The sequence below is a fragment of the Aquarana catesbeiana genome, linkage group LG09, assembly GCF_042186555.1.
Source record: "Aquarana catesbeiana isolate 2022-GZ linkage group LG09, ASM4218655v1, whole genome shotgun sequence".
Lineage (NCBI taxonomy): Eukaryota > Metazoa > Chordata > Amphibia > Anura > Ranidae > Aquarana > Aquarana catesbeiana.
In genome coordinates, this window is record NC_133332.1 from 25831572 (window position 1) to 25840669 (window position 9098).

Consider the following 9098-nt stretch of genomic DNA (forward strand, 5'->3'; position numbering starts at 1 on the left):
ACCTCACATGTGTGATGTGATCAATGTTTACATATGTGTGCAGAACCTACATGCATGTTCGAATTTAAGTGTGAGAAATTCAAATTGTGATTATTTCTTTCTTTTATATTATAGGTGCATAAAGGGTGTAGCGCTACTTATAATGGAAATATATACAGTTGTTATGTTACATACAACATAAACATTAAAACCAGATAAATGCATATGTCACACACTTCGTACAACACCAAGTGTGAAATACCCTGGCAGATATCTGTCAGATGTGAATCAGGGTGTAAAGAAAAAGATTATATAGTCCCATACTGTGGATACAATAATTCCGTTCACCACGTGAGTAGCTGGTAAGACAACAAACAAATATGGTGGATCCCCCACATGGAAGCAGTGCAGGCTTACCAGATAGGTTGGACTCATACAAACATATGTTTAATGAGTCGATAAGGCTTGTATTACCAACCGGCAATAGAGTGGAGTAGTTCAGCCAGACAATGATGTGGTCCAGATTGCATCAAGGACTTTACTAGGGACTCTCCAACATATAGCTTGGTCTCAATGAAGATAGCCCAAAAAGAAAGAAAGGGGGCCGTATAGTGTAATAACGTTTGGTATAACCAATTTATTAAAAGGTAAAACACTTACATTTTCCAAGATAAAAAAGCGCTTGTAATAAAATTGTGGCAGGCAGTGGAGTCCCCCGATGCGTTTCGTCTAATCAGACTTCATCTGGGGTACCCTACCACTACTGCCATACTCCTATATAAAGGTACTGTGACCCCCCATAATGAGAATCCAGCTCGTGTCCATTAATTGAGTGCACTTCCGAGTATCGCCAAAATGGCGGGCCCGCGTGCCTTTCAAGCCTCTTTCTGAGTGTGTAGTGTGCGTTCCAGCACTCCTTTCCTAATACTGAGTAGTATTATGTATGTCATTTTCCCACATGAATAACATTTTAGAAGACTCCTTATATTTAGAGAAGAGAAGATACATATAAAGTGTCATAAATAAAGCAGAAGGGGCATTATATAACTCCATCTACGAAGATCCGTTCCGGATCATATGCAGGAAGTAGGTGGATCTGGGCGGTCCGTTCCAGATGACGTAAAGAACGTCACGCTCCGCCGCGTCTTCCGCCTGCATTGAAGGCAAGGGAAGCCGCCGTCAGTCACGTGTATACCACGCCCCCTTACCAAGGGAGACGTGGCGCGATGTCATCACAAGCGCGATGTGATCACGTGCGCTCAGCTTGACAGAGCGTCCCTGGAAACGGAGTGTCATATTGTGACATCCACATAACACTGTATGCAAGGGATGAACACAGACTGGCCCCACAAGAAAAGGCAGTTTTATGTGTGTGATATGATCCTTTAGTGTTGCCTAAATGTTGAAACACCGTGACAGAACAACTTAGGTGGCAAATTGTGATAAAATTAACAAAGAAAGGGATTCTCATTGGGTGATCCAGACCCATAGTAATATATGTACAACATACCATATGGTAAAACTGAATAAAAAAATGCATAAAAAATTACATATAAGAACTACTGAAGAAATATATGTAATTTTTTATGCATTTTTTTATTCAGTTTTACCATATGGTATGTTGTACATATATTACTATGGGTCTGGATCACCCAATGAGAATCCCTCTCGGATCTTTATATATACAATTTTTTCTATTTAAATTCTCATAACTATCACTAATTTTCACTTTAATGTCCCTTTTATATATGGGCATTTGGGTCAAACTAATCATTTGACTGGTCACCATTTTGTAATGTTTGTGGTTACACTTATTATAATGCAGACTTTATTTCACATTTATTAGCACAGGTACAATATACTTTATAGTTTCACATTTATAGAAATCTTATATATGTATATGTAATACACTTTATAAACAAACACATACACACATTATTCGTTTGTTTTTTTACATCTCTGTAGGTCTTTAAATTTAAGACTTTCTTTGTTAATTTTATCACAATTTGCCACCTAAGTTGTTCTGTCACGGTGTTTCAACATTTAGGCAACACTAAAGGATCATATCACACACATAAAACTGCCTTTTCTTGTGGGGCCAGTCTGTGTTCATCCCTTGCATACAGTGTTATGTGGATATCACAATATGACACTCCGTTTCCAGGGACGCGCTGTCAAGCTGAGCGCACGTAATCACATCGCGCTTGTGACGACATCGCGCCACGTCTCCCTTGGTAAGGGGGCGTGGTATACACGTGACTGACGGCGGCTTCCCATACGTTCCATGCAGGCGGAAGACGCAGCAGAGCGTGACGTTCTTTACGTCATCTGGAACGGACCGCCCAGATCCACCTACTTCCTGCGTATGATCCGGAACGGATCTTCGTAGATGGAGTTATATAATGCCCCTTCTGCTTTATTTATGACACTTTATATGTATCTTCTCTTCTCTAAATAAAAGGAGTCTTCTAAAATATTATTCATGTGGGAAAATGACATACATAATACTACTCAGTATTAGGATAGGAGTGCTGGAACGCACACTACACACTCAGAAAGAGGCTTAAAACGCACGCAGGTCCGCCATTTTGGCGATACCCAGAACTGCACTCAATTAATGGACACGAGCTGGATTCTCATTATGGGGGGTCACAGTACCTTTATATAGCAGTATGGCAGCAGTGGAAGGGTACCCCAGATGAAGTCTGATTAGACGAAACGCGTCGGGGGACTCCACTGCCTGCCACAATTTTATTACAAGCACTTTTTTATCTTGGAAAATGTAAGTCTTTTACCTTTTAATAAATTGGTTATACCAAACGTTATTACACTATACGGCCCCCTTTCTTTCTTTTTGGGCTATCTTCATTGAGACCAAGCTATATGTTGGAGAGTCCCTAGTAAAGTCCTTGATGCAATCTGGACCACATCATTGTCTGGCTGAACTACTCCACTCTATTGCCGGTTGGTAATACAAGCCTTATCGACTCATTAAACATATGTTTGTATGAGTTCAACCTATCTGGTAAGCCTGCACTGCTTCCATGTGGGGGATCCACCATATTTGTTTGTTGTCTTACCAGCTACTCACGTGGTGAACGGAATTATTGTATCCACAGTATAGGACTATATAATCTTTTTCTTTACACCCTGATTCACATCTGACAGATATCTGCCAGGGTATTTCACACTTGGTGTTGTACGAAGTGTGTGACATATGCATTTATCTGGTTTTAATGTTTATGTTGTATGTAACATAACAACTGTATATATTTCCATTATAAGTAGCGCTACACCCTTTATGCACCTGTTTCCTTTACAAATGTCCTGTTTTGTTGTGTGAGCTGCTATCTTAACTGAGTAAGCGCAGAGTTTTTGTTTTTCTATTTACTGCTGTTTATATTATAAAAAATAGATATACATTTCATTTAGGTACAGCGTTGCATGACCACGCAAAATGACCTGGTCATGAAGGGGGGGGTAAATCTTCTGGAAGGCAAGTGGTTAAACACTTCAAATAATGTGGTTGTGTTAAAAAATATTTTTAAGTGCAGTTAATGTAAGTACCTGAATTTGATTTAGTATTAGCCACTGCAACATGTTAAAATAGAACTGAAAGTTTTCAAAAACACTTGGAGAATGCGGGCATCGATCCCGCTACCTCTCACATGCTAAGCGAGCGCTCTACCATTTGAGCTAATTCCCCTCGTGAAATGTTTAGAAAGTGGGAGGGAGGTGACCCCTAAACTCAACATCACCTACTACTGGCCCCTGAATTCTGCATCAATTACTATTGACCTCTGCACTCTCACTACTGATCCCCGAACTCTGGAGGGAGAGGAGTTGAGCGCTGGGGGGGGGGACCAGAGCAGCATTGGGGGAGGAGCATATGGGGGACCAGAGCAGCATGGGGGGGAGATGAGCATATGCAGGACTAGAGCAGCATGGGGGGGTAGGAAAGAGGAGCATATGGGGGACCAGAGCAGCATGAGGGGGGGAGGGAGATGAGCATATGGGGACTAGAGCAGCATGAGGGGGAAGAGGAGCATGCGGGGGACCAGAGCAGCATGGGAGGGGGGGAACAAAGCAGCATGGGGGGGAGAAACAGAGCAGCATGGGGGGGATGAGGAGAAACAGAGCAGCATGGGGGGGAGGAAACAGAGCAGCATGAGGGGGGGAAACAGAGCAGCGGGGGGGGCAAACAGAGCACCACGGGGGGGGGGAGAAACAGAGCAGCACGGGGGGGGAGAAACAGAGCAGCACGGGGGGGGGAGAAACAGAGCAGCACAGGGGGGGACAGAGCAGCACGGGGGGGGGACAGAGCAGCACGGGGGGAAACAGAGCAGCACGGGGGGGGGAAGAAACAGAGCAGCACGGGGGGGGACAGAGCAGCACGGGGGGGGAAACAGAGCAGCACGGGGGGGGGGAGAAACAGAGCAGCATGGGGGGAAACAGAGCAGCATGGGGGGGACAGAGCAGCATGGGGGGGAACAGAGCAGAATGGGGGGGGGAACAGAGCAGCATATGGGGGGGAAACAGAGCAGCATGGGGGTGGAGGGGAACAGAGCACATGGGGGACCAGAGCAGCATGGGGGGGGAATAGAGGAGCAGCATGGGAGGACCAGGAGAAGGGGGGACCAGAAGGAGCATGGGGGAGGGGACAGACAGCTGACTTAACAGCTATGGCCTGGGAGTTTCTCACCTTCCTGTCTAATCTTGTCCCATTAGGGGGCGCCAAACTATTCTTTGCCCCGGGTGAAATAATGTCTAGCTTCCCTACTGGTACTGCCTATAATAGAAATAATGTAGAGCGGCTAATGGCTAGTGAGGGGAGACTTGGGTGGCAGGCCGGGTTTGTCCGGCCAGCATGGGAGAGACCTGTCAAAGTGGGCCAGTCTGGATGAAGTCCAGGGCCAAATTTTTGTCCCAGTCCAGCCCTGCTGATGGGCATTGATGGGCAGCACTGATAGGCGGCACTGATGGGCACTGATTGCGCTCTAATGTAATCAGTGCCCTGATTACATCTCTCACTGTCCCCTGCAAGGAGATGCCGCTGATCAGCTCTCCTCGCCACACTCTTTCACTGTGAGGCGAGGAGCGCCGATTACCGGCACTTCCTTGCAAGTGGTTAAAGGGTTTGTAAAGGCAGAAAACAAAACCTGTGTGCAGCAGCCCCCCCCCTAATACTTACCTTAGCCCGTCTTTATCCAGTGATGTTGCAGGAGTGTCTAAGCTGCCTGGGACTCCCCTCCTCATTGGCTGTCGAATTGGCTGGCTCCCGCTGCTGTCAATCAAAACCATTTAGCCAATCAGGCCAAATTTTTGTCCCAGTCCAGCCCTGCTGATGGGCAGCACTGATGGGCACTGACTGGCATCACTAATGGGCACTGATTGCTGGCACTGGTTGCGCTCTAATGTAATCAGTGCCCTGATTACATCTGACTGTCCCCTGCGAGGAGATGCCGCTGATCGGCTCTCCTCGCCACACACTCTTTCACTGTAGTCAAGGAGCAGCGATTACTAGCACTTCCTTGCAAGTGGTTAGAGGGATTGTAAAGGCAGAAAACCTGTGTGCAGGAGCCCCCCTAATACTTTCCTGAGCCCGTCTTTATACAGTGATGTTGCAGGAGTGTCTAAGCTGCCCGGGACTCCCCTCCTCATTGGCTGTCGAATTGGCTGGCTCCCGCTGCTTTCAATCAAAACCATTTAGCCAATCAGGAGAGGGGGGGTGGGACTGGGTCGCGTGTCTGAATGGACACAGGAAGCTGTGCCCCCATAACATGCTGCTCGCTGTGGGGGTACTCAACAGGAGTGCCGAAGAGGGCCCCGAGAAGAGACTTTACAATCATGTTAATATCATCATAAACAAGAATAAAGTAAGAATACTCCCACGCTATCACTGAACATAGAAATCAAAATGTACAACTGCTGCACACACCGATAGGTGAATCCGTGAGCAAAATGTTAAGTGTATGTGAATGGTGCTGCGCTGTTGCAAAACAAATGTGACACAAATATAGATAAAAAGTGATACTGAAACTATACACAAGGTGGCGGATGTTAGAGCTATACTGACACCTTGTGTATAATTTCAGTATCACTTTTTATCTATAATATTTGTGTCACATTTGTTTTGCAACATCGCAGCACCATTCACATACACAAATCACCATAAACAAGTTCTAATGGCAGGATCAACAGGTAATTAAACTACATTACATGGGGGAATCAGAAAATCAAACACTGCTGTGCTAATTCTAGTGACAGATTGCATCGTGGATGTCATTTTAAAGCTGGCCGCACACATTTCATGCAGAAATTTCAATAAAATGTTTTCGTTTTTCTAATGGTTAATGGGGTCAATGTTTGTTTTCAAACGCAGTGTTGAGAAAATTTGAAGGAGCCGGACAGAACGTTTTCCTCAATTGAGCGAATTTCGACCATTTCACACAAGATTTTGAAGTAACTTGAAATGGCATTCATCAAGTCATCGAATGGCCTAAGAATGGACATACAAATATTCGCTCAGTTATCTACTAGTGTATGGCCTGCTTTATTTTGCATAAATTCACTTAAAATTTTGAAGTGCTATAATGTTTATTTTCTACATAAATAAAGTAAAAGCCGAGCCAGGTAGGAGTCGAACCTACAATCTTCTGATCCGTAGTCAGACGCGTTATCCATTGCGCCACTGGCCCCTATGGTGCCATGTGCCCACCACGGTGTTTTCCTTTTTGTACGTAGTATCACGTGGCCTAAAGTTTATATAACTAAAAACTTATCTTGACTGCTATCTTTTGATCCATAAAATACACAATGTAAAGCATTGTCTGTTTATAAATCGCAAAAAAATAAATAAATCTGTTGATCCTTTCTGCCAGTCCAGAAGTGCTGCCCTGTGTCTTGTGCACTTCCCCAGGTTGCAACCTGGGACAAAAAAGAGCTCACATTGTCCCCCAAATATTTATGCTCCTCCCCGGCATGCACCGGTGACAATAAACCTCCTACTGGTTGGCTAGTGGAAATACATATAGTAATAACTCACTGTGGCATCTCATACTATTGCCAGAGGTACCAGTGACACCTACAGGTAACAGAGAAACTAGTAAACCGATACCCAACATTTCACATTTTTAAATTTCATGGAATGATGATAAACTACGGTACGTTAAATTTTCCTGGATTCTGCTAACCTAAAGTCATATAGCATATTGTCAATTTTGCAAAATGATAAAATAGAACTACTTGTTGATTGAAACAAAGAGGTGGAGAATGTGGGCTTTGATTCCGCTACCTCCCATCTCACATGCTAAGCAAGCACTCTACCATTTGAGCTAATTATTCTCACAAAAGCTACTGCAGGTGGAGGGAAATGATCCCTCAACTCTACATCAATTACGATTAATCTCTGCACTCTGTCACTACTGACTAGTGGCTGCATTTGATGTTTTTTTTTTCAGTATTTGAGAATTTTTTAGTTTGCGCCCCCAAAAAATTTTGAGCACCAGTCGCCACTGGTTTAGTGTCATTTTTAAAAAAACTTGGAGAATCATGCCCACTACCTCTCACATACTAAGCAAGCGCTCTACCATTTGAGCTAACCCCCCTCTATAGGATACTTAGAGGGCAAAGGGCTCTTCCTGATGGCATGTGCACCCCCTTCCTGGAAATGCAGAATCACGTATGTATACGTGTTTCTGTGCAGAGATATATTTTTTCATATGGCATATCTTATATGGAAGAAAGTATAAAATATATTTTTTTTCTAAATTGTGATTATTGCTCTTTTATATTATTAAAAAAATATATATATACATGTCATTTAGGTACGGCGTTGCATGACCACACAAAATGACTTGGTCATGAAGGGGGGTAAATCTTCTGGACGGCAAATGGTTAAACACTTCAAATAATGTGCTTGTGTAAAAAAAAATATTTTTAAGTGCAGTTAATTTAAGTACTTGAGTTTGATTTAGTATTAGCCACTGCAACATGTTAAAATAGAACTGAAAGTTTTCAAAAACACTTGGAGAATGCGGGCATCGATCCCGCTACCTCTCACATGCTAAGCGAGCGCTCTACCATTTGAGCTAATTCCCCTGATGAAAAGTTTAAAGGTGGAGGGGGGGTGACCCCTAAACTCAATATCACCTACTTCTGACCCCTGAACTCTAAACCATTTCTGACCCCTGAACTCTAAACCATTTCTGACCCCTGAACTCTAAACCATTTCTGACCCCCGAAACTCTAAACCATTTCTGACCCCTGAACTCTAAACCATTTCTGACCCCTGAACTCTAAACCACTGTTGCTGTTTGCAAGGTTGGCGGCAGTTGTGTTATTTTTGGCACAATCTTTTATTTGCAGGCTAACACAGAACCGGAAGGCACACAGCAATATTGTCCAATTGATTTTTTTTTCAGTTTGCTTGCGCCCCCCCAAAAATTTTGAGCACCAGCCGCCACTGACTGTGGGTGCAGCGCAGTGATTCTGTGACTTTGCTGGTTTAGCTGTGTTTTGCCATAGACTTCTATTATATCCTGCAGGTGTGGTGCACTTTCTGAAACTCCTGCATTGAGAAGAAGTCTATAGCCAAGCTCAGCTAACTTCCAGGTACACTGCAATCGCTGTGTGGGTAAACCATAGTGCATCAGTGTGAAAGCAGCCTAGGGTACTATTATGCCCGGTGAACTGCTTCAAACTGACCTGGAGACCTCTGATTTCCTGCTGTTGGCACAACTCTGGAGACCTCTAGCTGGGATAAGAGGGGAAGTGCAGTTGGTATCACTCAGCATTGGACAGGAGCCAGGACTACAAAGGAGACATTGGCTTATGCAGTTCTTGCTCCCTACTACAGCTCCAAGTTTACTAGTAGTCCTTCTGCATCTCTCTCTGTTTTATGTTCTGGGATGGGGGGGGTCAGCAAGCCCAGACTGATCTACCAGTCACCTGCCCGCAAACTACAGGTTGCTGACCCCCGTGATAGTTGATCTTTAGGTGTACTCTTATGGGGCATCTGATGTATGAGAATATTCTGAATGGGTCAGTTGATCTAGAGGGGGGGTAAAAGATCTATATGTGTAATCTAATGGGGAAACTGATGTGTAGGTGTACTCGTA

At 44.2% G+C, this 9098-nt stretch overlaps 1 non-coding gene across 1 annotated transcript; it reads right to left on the reverse strand.

The window, feature by feature from the left end:
• Positions 1-6604: 6604 nt before the first annotated feature.
• On the reverse strand, positions 6605-6677 carry TRNAR-ACG (transfer RNA arginine (anticodon ACG)). Its single transcript has one exon. It is a non-coding gene; the product is annotated as a tRNA-Arg (tRNA).
• Between the last annotated feature and the right edge of the window lie 2421 nt (positions 6678-9098).